This window comes from Miniopterus natalensis, chromosome 9 (assembly GCF_054644295.1).
Source record: "Miniopterus natalensis isolate mMinNat1 chromosome 9, mMinNat1.hap1, whole genome shotgun sequence".
In the NCBI taxonomy this organism is placed as follows: Eukaryota; Metazoa; Chordata; class Mammalia; order Chiroptera; family Miniopteridae; genus Miniopterus; species Miniopterus natalensis.
Window position 1 is genome coordinate 47,217,936 of NC_142089.1, and position 27,949 is coordinate 47,245,884.

General features: G+C 39.1%; 1 protein-coding gene across 2 annotated transcripts in view; it reads left to right on the top strand.

The window, feature by feature from the left end:
- Window positions 1-27,949, top strand: part of ST6GALNAC3 (ST6 N-acetylgalactosaminide alpha-2,6-sialyltransferase 3) — a 458,212-nt gene that overhangs the window by 350,257 nt on the left and 80,006 nt on the right. The window lies entirely within an intron of this gene.

The window sequence follows — 27,949 nt, forward strand, 5'->3', positions numbered from 1 at the left end:
AGTGTTATTATTTTTAGTAGTGATGTGCTTATTAGCATATTTAGGCAAGAAATGGGCAGCCAAAGCTATTATTGAAAAACTTGGAAATCAGGGTAATATGTCAGATAACATTTAGACATGTAATCAAACTAGGGTTTGTTCTACATCATCAAGGATTGACACCACAGGGAGTGGTTGTTCTTCACCTTAGAAATAGATCCAGGTACAACCTAGACTGGGGCACAAATCGGCAACACTCAGTCAGCCTAACTGGAGAATTTTATTTCCAAAGAGGCAAGGACTTCAATACATTTAGATGTAGAATCACCTCTCTACATCCCTGGAGAGGCAGAGCTAGTCCCTCTGGCTGCACGTTGCTTGAAGTGCAGTGTTACATATTAAAAGCACTGAAAATAGAGCTCAGAGTGGAAGGCCTTAGGCTGTACTATCATGAATCTTTCACCTTTGCTAATCTTAACAATCAGAAATCATTTTTAAAAGGATGTGTGAGGCAGCATGTGCATGGAGGAAAAGGTACCGCTTAATTTCAGTGCCCGGCAGTGTTGATTTGACCATTTGCACTTGTCAATAGCCACTAAGGGCAACCTTCTTATTTAACCACAGAGGAAAACATGAAATATGTTCAGCTCCTAACTCGAGACATAATCATTATTTAATAATACGTTGTTTATAAAAGATGGGTTTTATTTGACTCATCACATGCTAATAAACTCCAGAGTGTCGCTGAGGCCCTTGGAAATGGTGCCTGTGAGTTCAGAATGGTCTTCTGCTTGCGTTAGGTAGTACCCTCCACCCTGCTGAATCTCGGGGCTCGTGCAAATCTTTATTGGCCGGTTTATACCCAAGGGGAGAGAGCACCCACTTCTACTACCACTGAATTATGATAGAGGTTCAATAGTGGCAGAGTGACATTGCATTGTGATGGAATAAGAAATCAGTCTTGCCTGGCCGGGCGTGGCTCAGCAGTTGAGCATCAACCTGGGATCCAGGCGATCGGGGTTCTATTCCCGGTCAGGGCACATGCCCGGGTTACGGGCTCGATCAGTGACTCTCTCATCATTGATGTTTCTATCTCTCTCTCCCCCTCTCCTTTCCTCTCTCTGAAGTCAATAAAGATATATTTTAAAAAAAAAAAGACACTTGTCCCAGGAAGGAAGGATTCTGGGCCCATCCCAGGCAAAATTGTAAATTAAATGAAAGATCTCTTATACTAAAATGGTCCTTTTCCCTCTTTCAGTGACCTGTGTAAAGAGATTGTCATTTCCCTGAGGCTTTCCATGGCTGTGTGCGTCTTCCCTGTGAGGTTCCCAACATAGCAAAACCCTCCTAGATTGTGTCACATGACCCAGGCTTTCCAAACTCATTCTCTAAAAGTATAATTGAGCACCTATTGTGTTTGACTCTGTATTGTGGGACATCTGTAGGAGTTTATCAATATGCTTTCCTTTCCAAAGCACACGTAGAGTCCAAGGAGGACTTTGGCATCTTATTCCAGAGGGACTGATAATGCGAGTTTCAGTTCCAAAGAAGGTGGCTTAGGGAGTGAAAAGAGAAGACTGGAGACAGTTTGGCTAAGGAGGCCTAGACCAGACTGTGTTGAAGGCAATCAGCTGTCACCTCTCTGTAGAGTGCAGGCTCTAGAGAAATGACTAGAAGTAAATATATAAGAATGTTGACGTAGTGGAGTGGAGCCTTGGAGCGTGTGTGGAAGGGAATAGAAGTAAATATTTAAGGTGAACACCTCTTTGAAAATAATGAAAAATGACATGTGGTTGATTTCTGGCAAGAGTTTTCAGAAAGTTGCAACCAAGCAGGATTAAGCCAATGCCCCTGCTATTCGTTATTTCACAAACAAAACAAGACATAAAAATCTGGCCAGTCCAGCATTGCCTCTCTCAGAGTTTCTGCTGGTTTTTCATCTTGTCAGTCTTAAGTAAAGAGGAGGTAAGGCTGGAGGAGGTATTTGGATTAGACAGTGAGTGACACAGCTCAAGAAATAACTCAGTGAGAAATATTCATTTGTTCCACTTCTTTTTTTAAAAAAACAACATTAAAAAAAATATATATCTTTATTGATTTCAGAGAAAGGAAAGGAGAGGGAGAGAGAGAGAGACAGAAACATCAATGATAAGAGAGTCATTGATCGAGCCCACAACCCGGGCATGTTCCCTGACCTGGAATCGAACCCCGATTGCCTGGATCCCAGGTCGACTCTCAACTGCTGAGCCATGCCCGGCCGGGCGCATTTGTTCCACTTCTTAAAAATAGGTTTATTAAGATATAATTCTCATGCCATATAATTCACTCATTTAAAGTGTACAACTTAATGGCATCCAGTACATCTGGAGTTGCACAATTGTCACTGCAATCAATGTTAGCCCATTTTCATCACCATAAAATGAAACCCCACATCCCTTAGCTGTCACCTTTCAGACTGCCAGGCCCTGCTAGCTCTAGGAAACCACGAATCCATTCTCTGTCTCTATGGATTTGCCTATTTTGGGTATTCTACATAAACAAAGTCAGACAATATGTGATTCTTTTACTTAGCATAATATTTCAAGGTTCATCATGTTATACCAAGTATCATTATTTTATTCTTTTATGTGGCTGAATAATATTTCATTGTATGAATATACCACTTATTCATGCATCAGATGATAAACCTTTTGGTTGTGGCTATCATGAATAATATTGCTATAACCAGTCATATACAAGTTTCTGTTTTCATTTCTCTTGGATATACACCTAGGAGGGAAGTTCCTGGGTCATAGGCTAGGAGTGGAGTTGCTGGGTCATAGGCTAACTCTCTGTAGACTTCTGAGCAAGTGCTAAACTGTTTTTCAAGACAGCTGCATCAGTTTACATTCTAGCTGCACTGTATGGGGGTTCCAATTCCTCCACAGTCTCACCAATACTTGTTATGATCTCTCTTTTTTATTATTGCCATCATCACAGTGGGTGTGAGTAGTATCTCACTGTAGTTTTGACTTGGATTTTCCTGGTGGCTAATGATGCTGAGCATCTTTTCACATGCTTATTGACTCCTTTCACGTCTTCATCTTGACTAGTAAATTTAATGAGCTCTGGCCCAGCACAGTGGAGATGCAATGGCAGAAAAATCTCAACACTCTAAAGTCTGTGGACAAAACAACCCCTAGAGTCTCTGCAGAGAGACTTAAGATGTCTGCATCAGGTTTGATGTTTGTCACCTGGGCCCCAGTACTATTGAAGTGTGACATCCAGAAGTCTGCACTGGAGCACATGTTGATGAGAAACACATCTAGAATTGGCTCTAGAAAAGGCAGTGAGGGAGGGAAGAGGGCTTCCCAGCAGGCACCAGCCAGGGACTGATCTGGATTCTAGGTGAACATCAGGCAGTACATGCCCCATAGTCCCCTTTCATTTGCTCTGTTTTATGTTCTAAAATTTTACAGATTGTGGATCAAAGTGTCACTTTTACATTAATGAAAATTTGAAAATGTTCAGGTGCTATCTGAAACAATGAGCATATTTCTCATTTAAGAACCAGTAAAAAAGATGCTTATTTTTTGTTTTTTGTCATATAAAAATATACCAAAATTGCCAGAATAAACCAGATGGTGAACATAGGATGTCAGCTTAAAAATGACAGTATACATTTAGAATAAATATCTTCCCAAATAAGGCAGAATTTTGTAGGTCTGAGATGTTTTTGGTGTAAGAGTCTAAGAATTGAACAGCTTGTCCTTCTTAAGCTTATCAAGAATAGGAATGAAATCACTTATTCAGGAAAGACAAACAGAGTTATTCTTTAGTTGTTGGTATAGATTTTGTTTATATGAAATTATTGAATGCTGGTGGTCTAAGGAAATATCTTCTATCACTCAATGTAATCTAAGGGGGGAAAAAACAGGCAGAAAAAAGTGAATAAAAAATGAAAGATAAAAGGGATGAGTATAGTTGCTGTCCAATCTGTATTCAAAAAATGGTTCCAAAAATATTGGCAGGAATTCAGAGAATTGGCTTGGATCAAATTGACTTTCATATTAAGAATAGATGGACATTTATAGTGTTGGAGTTGTTTGGGCTGATGCTATAACAACATCTCAGAATCATAAAAAGAATGAGAGGCTATGCTTACTCTGACACATTAAAATCTAAGAGCAGTTTTGTACATATTGGGACCACATCAAAGAGAACAAATAAACTGGAAATTATTTGTACTAATGAGATGAGTTAGGGAATGTATTAGTTTCCCAGTGCTGCTATTACAAATTACCACAGACTTAGTGGCTTAAAACAACACAAATATGTTTTCTTACAATTCTGAAGTTAGAAGTCAAAAATGGGTTAGCAGGGCTGCCTTCCTTCTGGAAGCTCTAAGGGAAAATCTGTGTCCCTGCCTCTTCCAGCAAAGAATGCACTGCGGTCCAGGCCCCTTTTTTCAACTCTCTTCCCTGCTTCTTTGCCCCACTCTCCTGTCTCCCTTTTTCTTTTATAACAATCTTTATTTATTACATTGGGCCTGAATAATCAAGGATAATCTCTCCATCTCAAGGTCTTTAATTTAATTACAATGGCAAAATTTCCTTTGCCAAGTCAGGTCACATATTCACAGGTTTAAGGAATTAGGATGTGGACATCTTTATGGGGCTATTAGTCGATCTTCAACAGGGAAGAAGGCATTCTCAACCCTGTGAATATCGGCCTGAAGGCGCTGGAGGTGTGTTTGTTTTGTGAGAGCTAAGCCTCTCCAGGGCACAGTTAAAACTTGGTGGGCTGTCCTGAATTGTCATCTGCTGACAATAAAATCAGAGGCTTAAATGGCATAGATGTTCCGTGTTAGAATAGGAGTTCACAGCATAAGTATATAGGACATGATTTAACCCACAGCATACGAGGAGCTCTGGACAGAAATTGTAGAGTAAATGTTCATATTGAATTTGATATATTGACATTTGGAGGCATGTTTTTGAGCTAAAAATAGTATGTATAAGATATTATAGGCTTTGGTTCCTACCTTTCTCCCAAAATACTTTGAGGACCTTATGCAAGGGAGTATGCTGGTTGCTGGGCAAGGTCATACAAACGAGACCCAGACCCTGCAGTCTAGCAGCCTGCAGCCAGAGAGAGCACAGAGAATATCAGAAAGTGTTAGGATGGGAAGGAGAGAGTGAGCCATGGGACCAGAGGGAAAGGATGCTAGAGGAAGGATGGTCCCAGAAGTGGGAGCAGGAAGTGTAAAGGAGCAGAGGGAAGACAGTGAATCCAAGAATAGCAATACCAAGCAGTTACGTGGTGTTTACTATCTGCCATCCACTGGTCTAAGGTATTTGTCTACATGAACTAATCGAATCTTCACAACTCACATGTTGTAAATTGACATCCTAGGCAATATCTCAAACACCTCTCTACCTCCCCTACCTACTGTCCCCACTCTAGTTCAGGACATTGAAATTTTTGCCAGTGTTTCCAGTTGGCATCCCTACTCTCTTCTCTTATCACACCAAAGCAAATCTAGCGGTGCACTTAAAATCCTTCAAATCCTGCCCAGAATAAAACATAACTTACTTTACTCTCCTTTCAAAGCCCTCGAGAGTCCGACCTCAGAGCGCCTCTTTGATTTCACCTCCACCCTCTCTTGCCCCCCTCGCTCTTACTATTTACAATCCAGAAAGAGCGAATGCCTGTGCAGCTTCGCGCCCTTGGACCTGCCCTCCAGACCTGCCCTCCCCACCTCCTTCCCCCGGCGCCTCCTGCCGTTGAGTCTCACCTTAACTGCCTGCTCAGAGTTTCTTCGCCTTCATCCCGCCTGTGTGCGGTGCCCCCCTTCCCTCCTGCGGCGCCCTGAGCCCCGCACAGCGTTTGTGCCTCTGTCCTCCCCAGCAGACCTGCAGTTTCTTCAGAACAGGGACGTCGAATTTCCCTCTTCCCCTCTTCAGCCCGGGCACAGGACTTGGCACGTAAATGCCATTCGGTCGGTGTTGTTCAACTCAGCTAAACGGGGCGGGAAAGCATCGCCCTTTGGTGTGACTGTGCCTTTTTGGCATTCAAAGAGTGGCAGTACAATTGTGGGTGATTTGAGGACACTTAAACATGGAAAGGGCTCCGTATCGAAGGCCTCTTGAATGCAGTGAGAATGAATATCAAAATCAATATGCTGTTCAGTTTCAGAATATGAATAAATGATTTCAAATGAATTGAATTTTCCTCTCAACATTAAGTGGTATAGCACAATGAATGATTAGATAACATATTTGAAGTAATAGCTCTCTGCTGATTTCTCCTACAGATTGTTTTTACTTCTCTTACAGACCTCTAGGCTTGTGCCAGGATGATCGGAGAAATATCTATCTCCCTTCACCTCCTAAAGGGCAGAGATGGTATCGTAGGCTCCAAATTCAGAATTATACTTCTTCCTTTGTTTTACCATCACAGCATTTCTGCTTAAATGATTGTTTTTACATGGAAAACGTCATACTTAAGATTTATGGGTTTTGTAGGCGAGGAGTCTAATAGTATGAAAAACAGAATTTGAAAATATGTAAGGTACCTGTATTTCTCCTTCAAATGCACGCTGCTTCCCACAGGTAACCTCTAGTGGGAGTGCAGCCCTGTTCTACGCATATCCACCCACAGGCCACCCTGCTCTAGGTGGCCTTTGCTCTTTCTGCTGCTTCTCATTATTAGGTGGAAACCTACTCTCAGCATCATCCTGCCACCTGAGTTGTATTTTAAATGTCATCTAACAACGTGTCTTGGAACGTCTCTCTCTATAGATACATATACATATAAATATCCATATATGTGCATACGTATATACACTTTCTCTTGTTGTTTGTTTTTACTAGATACATGTTTTTTTTTTTCTTTTGGTTTTTGTACTTAAACTATTTGAGTTGAATTTTTATAACTTGCAGTCGAAAAAAGTCCTCTCCATTTTTTTGCTATTACTATATATGCTATTACTATATATGACTTTTGCTATTGTTATATATGACTTTTCTATCAGTGCAAGATTTTTTTGAGGAGGGATTTCTAGAAGTGAGGTTACTAGGTCAGAGAATATGTGCATTTTATATTTTGATAGCTACACACTGACATATAACTTCAAAAAGACCTGTGCCTGGATAGCATCTGAGCTTATTCTTTTCACCACATTTTCAAAAATACTATCAATTATTTTTATATTCTCCATCTAATGGGCACATATGCTATCTTCTTATTTTAATTTTTATCCTAAACTCGTAAGACTAATGAATGTTTTATAACTTTCTTACGCATGCTTATTTCTTTTCTTATAAATGGGTCTTTGCTCAGATTTCTATTGGCTTATTTGTCTTTATAATTTTTTAAGTACTCTATAAAATGAGTAGTAAACCATTATATATTATACATGTCTTAGTTATTTCCTTCCACTTACCTTTTAACTGCTTATTATAGCTTTTTCAATACAGAAATTTCAGTATACATATGTTTTTCTTTATTTTTTCTATCATTTTGTTTTTAAATATATCTGCTGAGGCATTTCAAATATGGTTTAATTTTAAAGTTTTCTTTGAGATTCTTGAGTGTTTTATTGTTCTGTATAAACTAAAAAAGTGTCTGTTTAAATTGGTTAATAATCAGTACATTTTAATGGAAATTTCTTTATCTGTGTAGATTTATACGTATTGGTAGGATCAACACATTTAATATATGAACTCTACCCACCCAAGAATATGATATATCACTTTCTTTATTCAATTCTCCTTTTATGTCTTATAGTGAAATTTAAGCATTTTCTTCATCTAGGTAGTGCATGTATTCGATGGGTTCTTTCCATGTGTTCTATAGTTTTATTGTTTTAGTGACTATGACTTTTTAAGTATGCACTGGGTTTTTGAAATGTGGGTAATAGATTGATCAACTGAAGTTTTGATTTGATTACACTTTAATTTCAATTTCAATGGCCATATGTAGCTAATGACTGTTATATTAGTTCAACTCTGCACTCATACATCTAGTTGTTTCATTAATCTTTATTCATACTCAGTATGGCCTTTCATTTTCCATGATTGTCTCTTTCATACTCTTCAACCCTTTGTCTTTGTGCTGTTTTGTAGGAGGATCCTTTATTTTGATCTTCAATTCTCAACTATTAATGGTAATTATGTTTTTAATTTCCAAGAATTCCGCTCATTTATTTTTCATAGCAGTCAATTGTTTTTATTATAGGTAATATATTTTTTTTTAAGTATTTCAGATTCTAAAAAAATATGTATACATACATACATGCTTTTTCTCTTGTCTCCCCTGTTAACTTCTCTTTCCTTAGTGGTTACATATGTTTGTTGAGTCAGTGACTCTTTTTCATGCTGTAGTTTCACTCAAATGTTTAGTGATTCATATATATTTGTTCACTCTTTTTAGGGTATCATTCCATTGTCGTTGGCTCACATCCTCTCTATTGAGAAGTCACCAGTTTTCTCATTGGTGTTCTTTTGATGATTGTGTCATTATTTCCTCTGATGACTATTAAGATTTATGTTATCTATCTCTTTTTTAAAATCTATTTTTCTATGATATTCCTTAAGTAATTCCTTTTTAAATCATTTTATAATGTGCTTGTAGTTTGCTGAGCATTTTGAACATATGAGTTAATTTTTTACTCTAGTTTAGGTTTTTTTGCCATTATTTTAAAATATTGTTTTTCTTCCAATTCTTTTCTCTCTTTCTGATGTATCAATTACATACATGTTTTGTACTATTCGTTTTTTGCTCTATTCTTGCTCTGTACCTATTCTTTTTTCTCTTTGTGCTTCCATTTGGATTTTTTCCATTATCTGTCTTCAGGTTCACTAATTTAATCCTCAACTCCATTCATTTTGTTGTTATATGCATTAATTTACTTCCTATTTTAAGATAGAAAACTTTTTACTTCTGGAATCTCCATCTAATTTTTTGTATGTATTCTTTGGTGGCTTTATGTTATGTCAATTAACTTAAGCTAAATTACATTTCCAAGAATTCTCTTCCTTACTTGTTTAGAATTCAAGTGGGCCACAAGAGACATTATATATAACATTTGGAAGGTAGTTTTGAAGCAGTAGCCATATTGATTTACACTTGGAAGGCCATGCAGCGATATCAGATATGCTGTTTTATCTCATACACATTTTCACTGATCTGTTGGTTCATCTCATTGGTTGTGGGCAGCAGCTAGGTCTTCAGCTTCTCCTCCTATTTCAATTTCTCTGAATTCTCAGCCAAATGTGTATTCAACTATGTGATGAAAATTAAGAACTTCTATTGCATGACAATTGTCATCAAAATAGAGGCAGTGAGAGACTGGCAGGAGTTTTAGTCCATCCTCATTCCATGTGTTCTTGCTTATTATTTGGATTCCAGTCTATCCTCACTGTCCTGAAATTTATATCTACCTTACTTTCCCAAACTCTTAACCTTTTAGCTATGAAGCTTCAGTATAAAACACAAAGATCTACCACATAGTGAATTTTCACCAGCTCTCACAGTTGTGTAGGGACAAATCTATATAAGGAATTAAATTATATTCATGTATATATCTATGTTTATATATAATATATATAATCTATAAACATAACTGATTCAAATTCTAATTACTTAATAAAAATCTCCATTTCATCTTTTTTTGCTATCATTTTTCTTTGCTTCTTCATAGTAATCAGTTATGTTATAGTCCTTATAACACCAATGTTTGTATCACCTATGAATCTCTTTCTGTTGCCTGTTTTTCCTCTCTTGATTTTTGGACACATGGCTCTGCCTCTTGCCATGCCTGGAGTGATTTTAATAAATGAATAGCACTGAATGTGAATATTGAAGAGACCCCAGGTATTGTGATCTTGCATCAGAAAAGGATTATTCTTTCCTCTGCTAGGTAGACAATGTGAGAGGCTACCTTAAATCATTTAAGAATAAGCCAATTCTAGGCTGGATTAAGGTTTTTATTAAACTAAATTAAAACTCAGTCTATCTCTGGTTTTCCTTGTCTTTAATTCAGAGGCCTTGTCTTTAATTCATTGCTTACAATTAAGAGTTTGCTGTATTTACTAAGTCCATTTACCCTAGAGATGTTTGTCTTCTCAGCACCAAGGGACTACAGGACTTTTCACTTCACTTCTGTTTGTTGCTTAGCTCTTTAGCCTGTATCTTGCATACCTTCAGAATTTGGCACTTATTTTAAGGGGGAATCATTTTTGTCTTGAGGCTTCTCAAGTATCCAACTTGACTCTGTGTCACTCAAGTGTCAAAATACCCACTGGTTTCTCTATCCTCAGCCATGGCCCTCTACCCAGTGAAAGCCCAGTTTCCCAACCTACCCCCGCAAGAATCTGCACAAGCTTCCAGGGAAAGTGCAGGTGAAAATCATCATTACACCTTTCCAAGAGCTTCCCCTTTCCATGGTTTTAGCCTTGCTAGTCCTCATTGTTTCTGCAGCTGTGTTTATCTTTAAACAGATTATTTCTAAATATATTTTGTTTTTTTAAGTAATTCTCATCAGGCAAATTGGTCTACCCCAAACTAATCTACATGGAATAGAAATGCCTGTCAATTCATTATTATCTTATTGATGTCTTCCCAAATTCCTACCAGTACACTGCTCTGCTCTTACATTGCCCAGTTTTCTTGTCTTTCCATGGCTTTTATAATGATTTGTTATAAGCTCATATCAGTAATAAATTGAGAGAGAAGACAGGTTAATATGTACCTTCAATAAGCCTTCTTAATCTAGAAATACCATACAAGTTGAACCTTCTGCTCTATATCACAGTTATCTGATTATGTCTGTCTCTACTATTAAATTCCATAAAAGTAAAGACAATAACTATTCATGTTCATGTTTTTAAAAATCTAAAATATTATAATACTAGAGAAATAGAGACAAGTATTTTGTTTCTTTATAGAACCTGGTATATTCTATGCTTTTAAATAAAACTTAAAGGTAGTAAACAAAATATTTCTCCAGCTTCTGGGATTTCTCAAAGATAATACTTTAAAAATGAAGAACTTTAATCATTTGGTCCCTTTAGATTTTATAGTAGTTCAAGGAATATATATATTTTTAAATTCTTGATATATATATTTAGTTCTCTCCTAACACCTATATTTCCCTTTAGAAAAGAAAAAAATGAAGAGAAATATCACCTAAGACAAAAAGACATACTTTTCAAAGGTTGTATTTCCATTCTACATAATATACTCTCATTATGAAACCATCAGTGTATTTTTTCGTCATAAACTGGGCACAGAAAAGAAAATGAATGGCAATGTCAATGACTTTCTGAAAGTGACATCTATTGCAATCTCAGAAAAAAATTAACTCTCTGAACTATTAATTGATTATAATGAGGAGGCCAGATTTTAGGTAAACAGAGGAGCCAGGGAGAGTTTCCCAGAGGCCTGTATGAAGCTCACTGTGAAGGCACCCGTAAACCCCCCTGTGAATTTGAAGTTAAAGGTAAGTAAAAATAGGTCAGACTGTCAACTTAAAGAACTTCAACTGGGAATGCCATGCTTCTGTTTCTTTGCCATTTAACCACAGAATAGAAGGAAATATAATTGTACTAGAAAATAAAATTGCCATAATTCCTGGCCATTGGAAAGGAATTTCAAAAATATCAGCCTCTGTTTCTTTCCTCCCTTTCTCAGAAATGAGTTAAAGGTATGGGTCATGCCAGGAGACAATGACCAAATGGCCAGTTGTTTTGGCAATAGTCCAGCTCTCTCAAAAGAATTGTAACCCAATGACTTTTTCATCACTGGTACAGGAGACAGCTCCACTGTCTACAAACTGCTCACACTTTTAGTCTTCACATTCTGGACTTCTCTTTCAACATTACACATGAGTATTTCATTTTCCATGAGTCAATTATTTATAAAACTTGTTTGCAAAGAACAAAACAAATTATTCAGCACAGCTTCTTCAAACACCAGACTTTTATTACCGGAGGCTTCTAATGGACACCTCTATGGAGTGGGCCCAATATGCGATGGGGTTAAATATGGAAGAAGACTGTCAAGAGCTAAGCTGTATAGCAAATGCCCAAAACAATGACAAACTCAGTAGCTGTGCAGTGCTGCAGAGTATTCAGAAAGATGCCTGACCTTTATTCATCTTGACATTGTTTTCTGAAGTTGCCAATACTGTACTTGGAATAGCATAAACTTAGAGGAATGAAAACTCACCTTCCCCTCCCTTTGCATGTCTTTTCGTGATGATAGCTCTGCCTCTTCTCTTCAGCATTCATCCCCATCTCTATAGTTCACAACACTCCCAGCTCTTTTCAATGGATTAATGGGCACACAACTTCCATTCCCAGCACTGTATCAAAAGGTGGACTATAGAGCCAAAGGGAGGCAAAATTATTTAGAATTAGGTCTCAGAAATCTAAAATGATGTGGTTACAATTTCAGGTAGTTTTTGCACAGAGTGAGTCATAACCCTTTGCAAATATTCATGCATGAAGCTCATTAATAATTTTTTCTCTCAGTAACTGAAGATGAATTCTTTAATTTGAAGTGGCCTTAACACTAATGAGTCGTGTCATTACTCTGGAATCCTTTAAGTTGTTTTTTTTTTTTTCCTCTCATTGACTCGGTGAGGTAGAAATTAAGGACAGCTCCCATTAGGTCTATATATTTCCTGAAGCATCTGCTCATGGCTGCAAATTGATCCATCCTAAATATTTATTTGTCTATAAATGCCATGGAATCAACATTTCACTTTAGACTTCTTTTTTCCTTTCCCAAACACAAAATTCCTTTTAAAAGTTCTGTCAATAACATCATTTGCAATTTAAATGCTTTAAAAATATGATCCTTCCTGCTGTGTTTTTGAATACTTCCTTCATATTTAATTGCTGTAGACACTTTAGTTCGTAATTAAACTTTATTGTTTATGATGTTGCAGTCATTAATAGATGTGATAGGAAAAAAAGTGGCTAGTTCTAGAAAATATTCTGACTGCTAATTATAGTCTTAATCTTATTACTTTCCATAACCATAATGAACTCATGGGGCTGAGAGGAGGAAGGGTAGAAAGTGAAACACAAAACAAGTACACAGTTTGTGTTTTTGAGGATTTACTAGACATTTTGGAAGACAGGCTTGAATTGGACCTGAATTGAATTGGACTTCTTGATTTGTAGGGGAGATTAGCTTAGAAATAGCATCTCAAACACTTGCAAGATGAATATCCTCATTTTTCAAGGCTCCTTTCTCCAGCACACCCCCAGGTTTTGCACTGGTGACAAAGGAGAGCATATATTGCACACACAAGGCTTGCCTGATCCTCAGAGCCTTAAAAGACTTTTATTGTGAGAGAATGGAGACACTTGATGAATCTGATGGGTTTTGGTCATGGAAAGATTTGCTATGAACCATTGCACCAAGGTTGAAATGCCCAAGAGGCTGACAAGCTTATTGCCCATTTCAGAGATTAAATAGTTTTGGAAAAATTTTCTCCCCTGGCAGTTGTAATTGTATCTGTGAAATAAGTGTTCATTCTGCTTGAGCACCGAGGTTTGAATGTTTCCGTCTATATTTTCCCCCAGTGGATTGATTCTAAAAAGGCAGGCTCAAATGTTCCTGTCCCAGTGCAAATTAACCCCTGAACTTGATAACACCTCTCCCCACCCCCCAACACCCTTGCCATGTCCCTCGCTGATGAAAAGTCAGAGACTATCAAGTTCCTTTATCATGGATTGTCTTTGTAGCTGGTTGAAGGGAGGGAAAGGAGCTTGAAAAATCTTCCAGGTTAATGATGTGGGTGTAGGAAATGGACAAAAGCTGCTTTTGGTAACCTTGAAAGTCTGAAGCTGCCAGAGCAGCGCTCATCAGTAAGTAAAGTGGTTATTTAGTTGTTGGAACTTCCAAGGCGTGTTGGAGGGCCTCAGCTGCCCCACATAAAATAGGGTAAGGATAACATTTCAAGAAGAAGGAAGAGAGCACAAGCAGAAAAACACAGGCTCATGACAGACCGTTTATTCCCTGGCTTTGCCCAGGGTCAACATTGCATATTACTCTGCTCACTGATGGCAGATGGCTAACCTTTTGGGTGATTTAGAACATTTCTGTTTCTAGCCTGGGTGGATAAAGATCATTATGTGTTCACACAGGCCACAATATATTCTTCTTTCATAGGCAATCATTAGTATCTACAATTCCTGGGTTTTTCATTTTAAAAAGCCTCAAAATTGAATGTGAGAATATCAAAGAAACCTGGAGACTGTAATATTTATTGCTGAGCACTCACTATACCCCTGGAACTGTGCTGAGTCTGTAAATGATTATCTTATTTAATCTTGTAACAAGTCTATGAGGTAGATTTGGGTGTTATCCTGGGGAATCGGATACTGAGAGATTGAGCCACTTGCCAAAGGTCACACAGTTAGTAATCAGTTTAATCAACTTGAACCCAGGCCTTCTTGATTCTGGAATTTGAGCTCTAGTGTCCTTTACTTCCTTCCCTTTAGTTATCAGTACCTTGAGAATGCAGGATGAGCTGATGCTAGAAACAAGATGATTCTTTACTAACCAGAAGTATGTACTGTATGTGGACCTGAACTGAGTCTACTTTTTCTATGCTATTGTATTAATGGAGATGCCTTTCCACTAAGGGTTGATTGTGGCTCCAAAGCATCCTAAGATGGTGTTTTTAGCCCTATTACCTTGTCCAGGGACCTTTCTATCTCCTTTTCTGAATTGTCAGTGGTGATCAGCATCCATGCCTGAGGAGAAGCAGGGGTAGTCTCAGTATATGAATGAAAAAACAGTGGCAAGAACATCTTCGTTCAGGTGACTGGTGGGATTGGCCAGTGTCACAGCCTACCCTAGAAACAACTGTTAGTTAAATGGCCAGAAAACATGAAGAAATCTATACTGGATACGCCAAAATCCTACTAGATGTTAATATTAGGCAGGTCCTTTTTGGGAAAAGAAGAAATTGGAGTGGGCAACAGAACTTGGAACATAACTATAAATATATCATGAAAATTGACAATTAGGACCATACCTTAATCAATGGAAATGACCACTAATAAAGTCAAGTGATTGGTGTACAGGCATTTGAAGGTAAAGATGCAGGTTGATTACTGCTTTCTTACACTTTAACCTATTAGAAGTAATTATTTTTATATGGATATAGTATAAGTTTATGTGTCAAGGGCAAATCTCTACAAAGACAGAGGATGTTCCCTTCACATTTAGTGCCCACAAGTCTCTATTGTTCTTGGCTGCCTCTGTTTCCTGGCTTAGTTTATCCGATTCTTTTCTTCCTTCCTTAGTCCACCAAATATTTAGATACTAGATGGTAGGGAGATTGGAAACAGCTTCAGGAACCTTCCCTGTCTCATACCAATGTTGTAGGGATTAATGAACTAACATATTTTAAAATGGTTTTAAAAGGAGAAGTGCTATATAAGTGTCAAACATGATTAACTAGCAGCTAAGTTATTAGGCACCTGAATAGTATGCACCTTTTCTGAATTTCAGAAAAATGGATGTTCATAATTTTCAAAACCACTATTATTTGAATGATTTTCAGGCACTCACATAATGGTCTAGCCCAATCCTAATCATCTCCACTTTCTCATATAGGTCATGTAGTGGCATGTTTATGCAACTGTGAATAAGACAGACACAGATACCAATCTCGAGGAGTTTTCCGTGCACCAAGGAAAAGATACACAGTATAATACAAAATACTAGTTGCCTTTCAACCTACACCCCAGAAGCCTAGTACAGGAAATACTGAAGCCTGGTTGGGAATGTAAACCCCGGACTGCCTGGGTCCAAACCCTCACTCCACTGCTAATTAAGTGACTTTGAGCAAATTGCTTTACCTCTCTTTGCATTAGTTTATTTATGTAAAAGCTGGGAACAGGAATAGTACCTGATCATAGTTTATACATCTAAGGTGCTCAGAAAAGCGGTTGCTGACATGCAGCAACTGCTCCTTAAAATGTTAACTATTATCACTATAATTGTCACTAATACTGGCTTAAGCAGGTTCCAACTTAGATAGAGAAATAATAAGTAGAATCGGTAGTTATTTTGCAGGATTCACACATGACGTTTGGCAGTTTACAACGCCTCTGTACTTCTAATAATAACCTGTGGCTGTTCAGCCCTTGACATGTGCCCAGATCCTCAGAACAACTTGCTGAGACGGGTTACTGGAGCGGTAACTCTCATTTTTCCTCAGTGAGGTTTCGATCCACCTTCTTAAGGAAATTCATTCTGGCCACTACTTTTCCCTTGAGGGACAGGGGTGGGCACCACCCCGAGCCTGAGCAGTCATGGATGACTCTTCCTAAGGTCAACATGGGAACCAGCATGCCCATCTGAGGCCTCTCCTGGCATACTAAAGAAAGCTTCAATTAGAAAGAAAAGAACAAACAGCGTTGCCTTTGGGTTCATGATGCCAGAAGAATGTGAAATTAGGGTTAAAAGTCACCACCTTCATTCCAAGTGAGGAAGGTATGGCTGCAATAGGAGAGAATGAAGCCACGCAGAGCTGAGCTGAGCTGTGGGATGGAGAAGGAAGAGAGTTCTGGAGGCTTTGAGCTTTAATCCTAGAATTTGAGGCCCAGTTCCCATCCTTGAATTTGGTCAGATAGCCAGTATTCCTTCCAGCCATGTGAGCCAACAAACTTAATTTTTATGTTTCTCTTAAAATAGTTTGAATTGGTTTTCTGTCTCTTGAAACGTAAAGTCTTTAAAAGGCAAATGCTATAATTCACCCATTTTATGGATAAGGGAAATGAGGCTCTGAGAGGTTAAGTGATTTGGTCCTGAAAATCACATTACTAGTGACTTTCAGAGCCAGAACTTCATGATCTATTTAATGACCCCAAATGCTGTATTCCACTTAAGAGAGCAAGGCTGAGGAACTTGGAGAGGGAGCTGGTTACTAATGGAAGGGACAGAGAAGTTTTTGAGCACCATCAGGTCATGGCTATCGTGTTACTAATTCATTCACTGATTTATCAAATGTTTGTTCAGTCACTGAGAAACAATATAAGGCAAGCTGTTCAGGTAGAGGAAGTGAGGGGTCTGCAGGTAGCCCTGGCTCTCACAAGTAGCTGTCTGTTCTCAGCTGCTGTTGGCCTAGCAAGGGGTAGAAAGTCACAGAGCCAGCCTACCTGTTTTCCAGGTTGCTATTCCAGTGAATAAAATGCATGCAGAATGTGTCAAACACATGGGCCTCAGGAAATTGATTATGGATCCTGCCCCTTCCTTAAAAACAAAGCTTTTGTTTTCATTAGCCTGTGTAAATATGAAATAACTCCTGAATGTAAATATGGATGGCATTTTATTTTTTCTGACATGTTTGGAAGCCACCTGGGGCAGGGTGGCAGTGAATCAGTAAACATCATGGGTCCTACACCAGGAGTTCATCAACTGTGCACACTATTAATGGGCTTAGGCCATATGTTCCATGATAGCATGTTTGCTAACGTGGACCTGGACTGCCTGGTTGTATGACAAAGCTGCCATGTCAGTTCCTTGATGTATAGAAACAGGCTCTGCTTAGCCAGCTGTAGAAATCTACCAAGGTCATTTCAGGAGTAATTTCCATCTTGTGTGCTTTTTTTCCCCCTCATTGACTATAAGAGAATGTGATGTGCCTCATTACAATGTGATTCCAGGTGCATAACACAATAATGACCTTTATGCCAAAGACTGGAGTTCACATAATTGATAAGATAGACTCCCAGCAATGTTGGGAACCATTAGCTGGGGGCTGGAACCATGTTAACTTCTTGACATAGGAGGTCAAAGGGTCAAGGTGAAGGCCTAGGATGAAGCCATGTCTAGACACAAATGAGAAAAGCTGCTGACTGGCAGCATTGGGGTTTGCAGCCCTCCCTAGGAGAGTCAGTGAAGGGAAAGCCTGGGGATCAAGGTAGGGACGAGGGAGCAGCAGAGCCCAGCTCCACAGCAATGGGCTGGAGCGATGGACCTCTCCAAGCAGGGGCACTGTGATAACCACCACCTCTGTTTCTTTTTTCAGGTCCTTACTGATTTCCTCTATAGAGGCATTACTTTTCTTTCTCTCCTGGATTCTAGAATGTTCGTGCTTAAGTGGGAAATCAGGGATTTGTTATGGAGTCTTTATAATAACTTGAAACTTGAGGATTCCATTTTTTTCACCTAACCAGAAACAAGTTTCCTGCCAAAACCATGTCTGACCTCTGCTCTTTTTGGAAAATGGCCAAACAAATCAAATCCTTGTGATTATGGTGATTATGACCAGTGTATGGACTGCCATTTTTAAACACACATTTACAAATGACGCCTGAGTACGCAGCACTGCTGCAGGCCTCGGGACCCTTTCTCGTGCAGCTTCCTCAGTTCCTTGTAGCCAGCTCTTGCAATTCTTCCCCTTTGTTCTGATTTCACTGTGACCGAGGATGTCTTGTTTCGTATCTCCTACAAGCCATAAGAACCCAAACCTAACATAGAAAAATAGTCACTGAAATGGAAAGTAAAAAGTCACATGTTGTCTGAAACCTGAAACTTGGAAAGGAAGGAAGGGAGGGAGGGAGGAAGAGAGGAAGGAAGAAGATAACCCGAAGGAGAAGGCACTTGGTCAGAAAGGAAGAGAAATGGGACCTTAAAGGTGTTAAGTAGAAGAAACAAAATGACTTATCGAATAAAATGGCTTATTTGTTTGTTTACATCCTTGGAGTTATAAATATCTCCATCTGACCAGGGATTAATAGTTTTTCAGGAGGGGGCTATTGTGTGTGCTTATCCACATTTGATTTCCAGAGCTTCTAGCTCAACCAGGGACAAAGGCTTTTATTTCCACTAATGCTCAGAGACAAACAGTGTCTTTTTAAAGTATTACTAATTCTGCTGTCATTTCTGGACCCCAGAGACTCTGCTTATTAGGATGGCAGGAGAACGAAGAAATGAGTTGGGCCCAGAGGTGGCAGGGGTTAATTTCATATTTGTCACAAGATCTTGCATGATTTCCCTAAAAGATATTTAATTTCCACTGGGCATAATAACTTGCAGCTGCCGGAATAGGCTGTATACTAGTGGCGAGTTCTTGTCTTCAGAGATTCATGCAAGTCGTTATTTAAAAATAGAGATCCGGGAGTTACAGCTGGCTAATTAATCCACCACCAAGGAAAGCTAAGCAAGTGACCCACTTAACTGTTTTCAGGAACCACAGCTACACTGAAACAAACTTTCAAAAATGTTCTGCACAAAGAGCCAAAGAAATACATTTCTGTGGCATTTTTGTGGTCTTCTATGTTTCTCTCCTTCATATCCCTTTCTTTCCCATGGACACCTCATTCAGATTCTTACCCATTCACAATCAAATGTTCACGACTTGAATTCCTAGATGCTTCGTTATCTGGGTTATTCTTCCCAAGGATGCTGGCAGGTTCCCCTTCATCTCCTCTTCTGGCACCGGTCACCTGGCATGGTGTAGGTGCTCAGGAAATATGTTTGAAGCAAATGGGTATCTCATCTTTAACATAAGAAAAGAAATATGGAACAGGAAGATATTACAGGGGTCAGGATACTATGTTCTAGTTTTTGATCTGTCACCAAATAGGTGTGTGACACATAGCATGTCAAATAGCTTCTCTAGGTCTTGGTTAAACTGAATGATTCCTTGGATCCTTGTCTACTCTAACTTGCTCAAGTTCTGTGACTTCACTAACAATTTAAAACATGAAGTAAGAAAGTTCTTCACGTTGAAATTACCTCCATGGAATACAGAGAGATCACACTGAAGGCAGGAGAGCATGGGAGAAGTAGTATTGGGTCGAGATGAAAGCATAGTCTATGGGTTTTGACCTTAGGCTCCCAGAACGATTGAGGGACAAAAATAAGTATTACCTGTAAAGTTCCTAAGAGAGTGCCTGGCACATAATAAGTGCCATGTAAGTGTTTACTATTATTTTCATAAATTTAAGAAAATCTACTAGTCTTTGTGACACGCTTTTCTCTGGCATTTAGAAGCCCGTTCTTCATGCCAATGTGCAAACAAAGCCCCATGAAATCTAGTATCACTGCTGAAATTAATAGCTTTCTCTCATACACAATAATCATCAGACAACAAATAGTCTGATTTCTTTTAGGCCCAAACCCTTGTCTTTCTGGTAATGGGCAGGTTTTAATTTTCACGGCTTTTGTAAGGTGAAGCAAAGGAATATTGCCCTTCAGGATCATGTAGCAGCCAATAAAAATGTTGGAACAAGAGTGTTGAATTCTATATTTGTTATCTACCAAAAAGACAACTAAACAAAACAACAACAACAAAAAAAAAAACTGCTTCTTTTGTAGAGCAGTCACTTAGAAATGGAAACAGAATATGAATGTATTAATATCTTATGCAGATAATATTTTTCCCTTTAGTAAGGAAGTAGTAACGAAATAATCTAATTTGCTTTCTCTTATCTGTATGGAAGTGAATTCAAATATTGGACAAACCATTATTAAAATTCTGAACAGCATTTAAAGCATGGTTTGTGTGCTGCTGTAAGGTTTCTTTTTCTCTAGGTCAAGAGGTAAAGCAATTTGTCTTAAAGGAAAGACAGAAAACGGTATTGGTAATGGGTTACAGGCTTTATAGCTTAACTATATTTGTTTCATAAGCAAAATAGCATTTGATAACTATTTTATCTACTATTATACTGGGCAAAAGAATTCTTGAACAGCAATTCAGCTTAATGCTAACAGTTACATACACAATCCAATTTGTTAATTCACCTGCCACCTAAAAATTTTTAAGAATCAGGTAAAAATACAAAATGAGAACTGGAAACTCCATATGGACTAGACATTTGGGGGCCAAGGAAGGATTAAAACTTCTACTCAATAGGTTGGAGAAATAGGTAGGCAACAATAGCATAGGAAAATGACTGAATCATTTGTTTTAGAGCTCAGAAAACTGGAGAAAACTCTAAGACTAACATGGTAATTGGGAGTTTTAAAAAAAAGCAATACCTTAGAGGTTTTCATTTGTTTGTTTGTTTGTTCTGTACTCAGGAACTTAATTTGGGAGTCCCTTAGTTTCCAATTAAAGGAAAGATGGGCTGTGTTCTATGAACGTCTTTCTGTGTTGTGTTTCTCAGGTGGTTACTGCCTTTCATTTCCATGTGGTATACGCTGAAATAAAATATGCATTTTGAATAGCAAGAGTGGATTGCTATGAAGATTAGAGGAGATAGTATATGGGAAGGCAATCTGAAGTCCTATCCACATATTTGTTTCTGTTATTACTGCATTCAGTAAAAATCAGAAGCATGCCTACCATGTGCCAGAAATTGCTTTAGGCACTGACGACTCAGAGAAATAATAAGACTGATCTTTGCCCTTAAGAATTTATAAATACATTGGAGAAACAGACATATTAATAGAGAATCTCAGTGTGTTGTGGAAAGTGCAATAATAGACATATGCCAGGTGCTTGGGAACATGGAAAGGGATCCCTGGCTGTTTTCAGAGTCAGGGAGGTGAGAGGAAGCTAGGGAGAGGAGAGGAAGGGAGTCCAGGGGGCGAAGGTGGCATGAGCATAGCCTTGAGGTGAAAAACAGTGCTGTGTATTGCAAGTCGGTAGAGGGGTCTGTGTGGCTGCTGCTTACAGTAGCAAGCAGAGAAGAGCAAACGCTGAGTCCCGGGAGGCCAGGTTACAGAGGGCCCGTTTATTACGTTAAAGATCTAGATTTTGTCCTTTGGTGATGGAAACCCAGTGACGCCCACATAACGTGGTCACCCTGGGGTATATGGAGGGTGGATTTGAGGGTCAGGGAGGAGGGTATTGCTGTAGTACAGATGGAAGATAGTGAGAGCGGGTGAGAAATGGATAGAGCCGAGAGGGCAAATCTGAAAAATAGTGACGGAAAGCAATGCATGGTGATTCATTCATAAGAGTTGGTGAGAATGATCCTCAAGCTTATAGTGTGACTGATTAGGTGATTTGTAATACAGTTTAAATACAGAACACGGAATGAGAATCAGATATAGGGGGTAAAATATAGATTCATTTTTTTGTCCCTGTTTATCTTAAGGTTTCTATAAGATGTTTGAGTGGAGGGATCCAGGAGGCCCTGACTGGGAACAACTGGTTGGGTAGAGACGAGAGGCAGGGACAAAAGCCTGGGAACACCAGCTTTTAGAGGGTGGGCCAAAGAGAGAGCCAGGACAGACACCTGGAGGGGACAGTGCAATGGTAGAAAGGGACACAGTTCACCGTCAGGTCACAGAAGCCAGAGGAACAGAGGTTCAGGAAAGTGGTGGGATCCAAAGTGAAACCAAAGCAATGAAATTCAGTATATGGACTTAAAGAGAATCCCCTAAATTTAGCAAGCCTTGACTTTAGGTCCTTTGTCGGAGCTGTCTCACCTCATGGGTGGCAGCAGAAACCCAATGGCAGTTAGCTGAGGAGTGAATTTGGGGAGATGGAGCACAGAGTTTTTCTTTACAGAGATCTTTGGATGGGAAGGAGAGGGATAGGAGGGCGGCTCGAAGAAATACAGGCTCAGGAGCAGGTTATTTTAAGAGAGGAGAAATTTAACTAAGGTTGAAGGCTGAAGAGAAGGAACCAATAGTGGGAAAAGGCAGAAATGTGTGAGAACAATTGACGTAGGGTATTCCCCAGTGGGAGGGGTGGAGGGGCTGGGATTTATAGGAAAGGTTGGCTCTAAGCGTAAAGGACTTTAATTCGTAAACCTCTGAGACTGGAAGGGTGGATGGAAGGAAGAGAGTGGGTGACAGGGGCATGGAGAGGGAGAGGTGGATCATGCTTCATGGCTTCAGGACGAAGGCCATTTGTACTTACTCATTGCCAGGCACAGGCACAATGACTTAGCAGGTGGAATTGTGTTTAGAAGTCCCTCACCATCTTCTCAGGGGTGCTCTCCCACCAGCCTTAAAGCACCCCCCTCAGGACCCTGGCTTCCCATGCTGCTCCGTCCCCACCACCATGAATAAGCTTTGATCCAGTGGCTCTGGATTCCCCACATGCATATTGTCTTCCCCCTGAAATACCCATTGATTGTCTGAATTCAAGTATATGATAAACTATTTCATTCAGAGATGTAAATATCTGATATCCAGCTACTGGCCCGGGAGCATTGCCTTTTAGATGCACACCCTGGCTTTTCGGTGGCCTCGCCTTATTAGACCTGACCCCTCTGTTCAACCTGTCTTCCCGCACTCCATTAATATGCACCCTTTGCTCTAGTCACACATTCTCAGGAAGTGAAGCACCTGGTATGAAAACCAAATGGTTGGAATAATAATTAAGATTGTGACAATTTTCGGAGGCATCCCCCTTGTCAGACCTGACAGAGGAAGGCCGCAGTCAGTGCTATAAAGAAGGTTGATGCTGCTTCTGATACTGATATTTTAATATACGTTGCCTCCATTCATTAAACATTTTAAGCTACAGATTGGGGTTACTGTTCACCCCTTCTGTGCTAATAGAAAGTTAGGAAAATTTGAATTAGTGCTACATTTTTTTAAATACGTTTTTATTGATTTCAAGGGGGGGGAGAGAGAGATAGAAACATCAAGGATAAGAGAGAGTTATTGATCGGCTGCCTCCTGCACGCACCCTACTGGGGATCGAGCCCACAACCCAGATCGGGAAACAAACTGTGACCTCCTGGATCATAGGTGGACACTCAACCACTGAGCAACACCAGCCCGACAGTGTTACATTTTTAAAATCAGGCTTTACTGCTGTTTTTTGGTTAATGTTACAGTAACAGAAGCAAAGGCTCTATTTTTCTCCTTAGAAAAATATAGTGGTTTCTATTATGTCCAAACAATCTCCAAATGAATAGAATGAAAAAATACTCACAGGAGCTCCTTGGGCTCAGTATCACGTGTAGACGCCTGAACCCCAGAGGTACTGGCTGTGCCCATGCAGATGGGATGGCTGTGCTCATAAAAAATACCTCAGAGGCTCTGATCTCTACTGAGCCTGGGTCTAGCATGTACAACTTTATCAGAGTCAAACTTATTTCCTTCCTGATTACCGTTACAAACTGTGAAACATATCTCATAGAATTGTTGTGAGAATTAAGTGTGATCATGAATTTAAAGGATTTAGCTTCATTGCTAGTACATAGTAACTTTTCAGTAAATGGAGGCTGCTACTGAATTATTACTATCAATAATTCATGCTCTGATTTAAGAAACTGCCTGGGGTTTCACTAGCTCCAGGCAGAGGCAGGGACTGCTTTCTCATCCAGCCTCAGCTATATGGCTATAAAGTGGTGAGTTTCCTTTACAGACATGCACACATGCTTTGCTACTCACCGATTTCCACTCTTTGTAGTAAATTAATATGATCAGCCACTTAGGGTAATTGTTTCCCTAAGAACCAAATGTGCTTACATTCAGTGGCACCCACTGTAATGCAATTAATTTTTTGTAATAATGTTCATCTCGTAGATAGGCGCAGCATAAATGAGAAGCCTGAGAAGCTGCCTCCTGTTTGCTCATTTTGAAGAGACTCATTAGAGACAGTGGTCCTCAATGTTAATGAAATGATACAATCCAATTAGAGACCTGCAGTTACACACACTAGTCCTGGGATGAGAGGAATTGCTACCTATCAGGTCATGTTACTGTCTCAACTGGCTGTTGCCCTCCTTTATGATGCTTCCAAGTTGGTCCGGATCTCATCCTCTCCTTCGGCCCATTTTGGAATTTAGCTATCTTCTTCATGCTGGTAAAAGCCTAAGCTATAAATAGCTTGCTTTTTGGTAAAACAGCTCATGCCTGAAAATGTTGATAATGATTTCAGAATTTCTTTTAATTGAGTTTTTAATTACAACACAGATCGCAGATATCCCATTCATATGTGATTTTGACAAAGAAGACAAGCAATTTCATAGTCTTTGGAGATCATTTGACAAGTGTGGAAGCCTGCAGTTAAGTACCAGCTGCCTTGTTTTTGGACAGGAATACCTGACAGCCACTCACTTGGGGAAGATCAGGAATTGGAACATCTGAATCTTAATAAATTATTTGATAGAATAATCCAAGTGCTATAACACAAGCTGTCACTGAGAATGTAAATCTGATTGGCTGGCTTAGAATCTTACTTTTCTAATTTATAGCCAAGTGGTGTATGAACATGGTTTTACCATAAGTAAGTGTTTTCTATCTTTTTAGACTTTATCAGTACATCCGATAAAATATGAATATAAATTTTTATAAAATGCAAAGCTTAAACTTGAGATAGGTACCATGTTCCTTTACTCATTTCATCTTTTTATACTTACCTAGAGTTCCAGAGCTTCAGAAGTAGAATTAGACCAAAGAAACTGCTTCATCCCAAAGAGCAGATAACCAGTCTAATGTTAACTGGCCCCTATTAGAACTTTCAAAAGCTTTCAAAGGCCATGGACATAGGTCATTAAAATATCCATAAGCCCAAGCTGATGTATCCTTTTTAACCACAGAACAGTAATTTTCAGAACTTTAGATTTCAGAGACTGAGGGGAAAATTTTCCTTAATTGTAGTCCTACAAAGGGTGGTCACCTTTGTATTTTACCAAGTAAAGATGTTTACTATTCTTTCCTTTCTATTCATTTGTTAACTTTTGACTATTTATTGATCACATACTATCTGCAGATGCTAAAAGTATGTCCTGCAGTGACAGACAAAGCTGGATACAATCTATGCCTTCAAGTATTATATAGTCTGGTGGGTAGACTGTTATTAATCAATTACACTAATATATAGAAAATTCACATTGTAATAGGTGCTCTGAAGGAAATGAGCATGGTTCTCTGAAAGCATGTAACACATTCATTTGATATGGATAGATAGAGTCAGAGAATTCTTCCTCTTTAAAATTAATGCTTGCAATTCAGAGGTCTCAGACTATATAGGGCCTTGTAGGCCATGGTAAGGATTTTGAACGTTATGCCAAGAGTAATAGAAAGTAATTAAAGAACTCTAAGCAGGATTTGTGATTTTAAAAGACATAAGCATCCAAGATTCCTCTGGATGCTATTGGAGAATGGATTGGCAGGAAGCAGGAATGGAAGGGATGAAATCAGTTGGGACAAAATTTCAGGGGTATAGATCTGACCAGTGTCATGGCCGTGGTGATGCTGAGTAGCTGGATTTGAAGAATATTTTGTACCTAGAATTGCTGAGACTCATTGATAGGTGAGGGGATGGGGAGAGGAAGAGAGAAGAGAGGTGTCAAGGATGACCTATATTTCTGGCTTGAGCAACTTGCCGTTTAGTGTACCATTTGCTGAGATAGAAAGACCAGGAGAGGAAAAGGTTGAGGCAGGAAGAAATAATCAAAGGGCCCTTTTTGTGCTTGTTACATGCAAAGCACCTGTGAGATATCCAAGGCAGGTAGATATACCATGCAGAAGCTTAGAAGAGTCTTTTCTACTAAATATACTTTTAGGAAATATCAGCATATCAATGGTGGTAAAGTCATGGGAGTAGATAAGGTTTCACAGGATTAAGCATTATGAAACTGAGAACATTTTGAGGCTGATACAAGAGGAGAAATCTTCAGAGTGTCTTTCTATTAAAGGGATGACATTTTAGCACCCACAAAATAGAAAGAGCAAAGTATCGGTCCTTTAAATTAAGCACATTTAGTTGCATGAAATCCTCTCTCCACTGTCATTATTATTCTCATTTTGCTGCAGAGCAGTGAGAGCTTTGTCATGGAGCAGCAGTTGCAAACCATTGCCCTAGAGTTTCTGCACCTGCCTTAGGCATAAATGACCTTCTTTTCATAGCAGAAGGTCTTACCCACACCCAGTGTCACTGGACCTCTTAGACTCTCCAAGCAAAAGATACACCTGGGGCTCTGGATCAAAGTAGTACAGGATTGAAACTCACAAAACACAAGATCCTGCAAGAAGTCATTAGTTCCCTCCTATCCTGAAACACAAAGTCAGTTACCTCCGATGTCCTTTAAGTTGCAAATAACTAATATTTTAACAATGTCAGGTCTCTCAATTCATGAACACAGAACGTCTCGTCATTTGTTCAGATCTTCTTCTAAGTCAGAGGACTGACTGCATTGCAAATTGTAGTGTAGTTATTTGTGTGCATCGGGGTCAATTAACATTTGCATAACTATCGCCTACTCCTGCCCATCATAGTATTGGCATCCAACACAGTATTCTTTTCTAGTGGACCTAGTGAAGGTTTCTGAGTTATCCTATCACATTGTCCCGGACAGCCTTGATCAATCAGATTGGATGTGGGAAATAGTAATAATAATACCAATAATAATAACCATTTTATCATTATACTTACAGCTATGATTGTTAATAATAACATTCTTAGGACTTTGTGTCATGTATTGATTGCACTAAGCATTGTCCATAATTCATCTTATGTAAAACCTACCAACAATTTAGAAGGTTGGTGCCATTTTGTAGATGAAGTAAATGCGGCTGAAAGAAGTGACATCCCAGGTGTGTATTTCACAATTGTGTCTACTTTGTATTGTAATCATATGCCATTACCTGTGCAATGGAAACTCACTGGGACTCTGCTACTTGAAATCCCAGCCCCTAACAGTGCTGGGCACATTTAAGATGCTTATTAAATGTTGAAGATCGTATATACTCTATAGTGATAGAAACCTTCTGAAGGGCAATGAGTGTGTCTTAAGTGATTTGGAATCTCTCACAGTACCTAGCATAATTCTCAATAAATATTTGAAAGGTTGAGTATGTGGGTTTTAAATTGGCTGAAAAACTCCTGTAAGCTCAGAGGTTCTGAGAGGTGCTGCTGGTGGATGGATTACTAATAAGGTGGATTAAGAAGATGTGCTGCCCAAGATGCTGTTTTTGCAACTGTGGGCCTGACTCTTATTTAAGCATTCTTATTCATGACCTGATGGAAAAAAGAAAGGAGCTGCTCATTTTCAGAATTCACTAATGATTCCAATTTGGAAAGTATTGCGAGCAG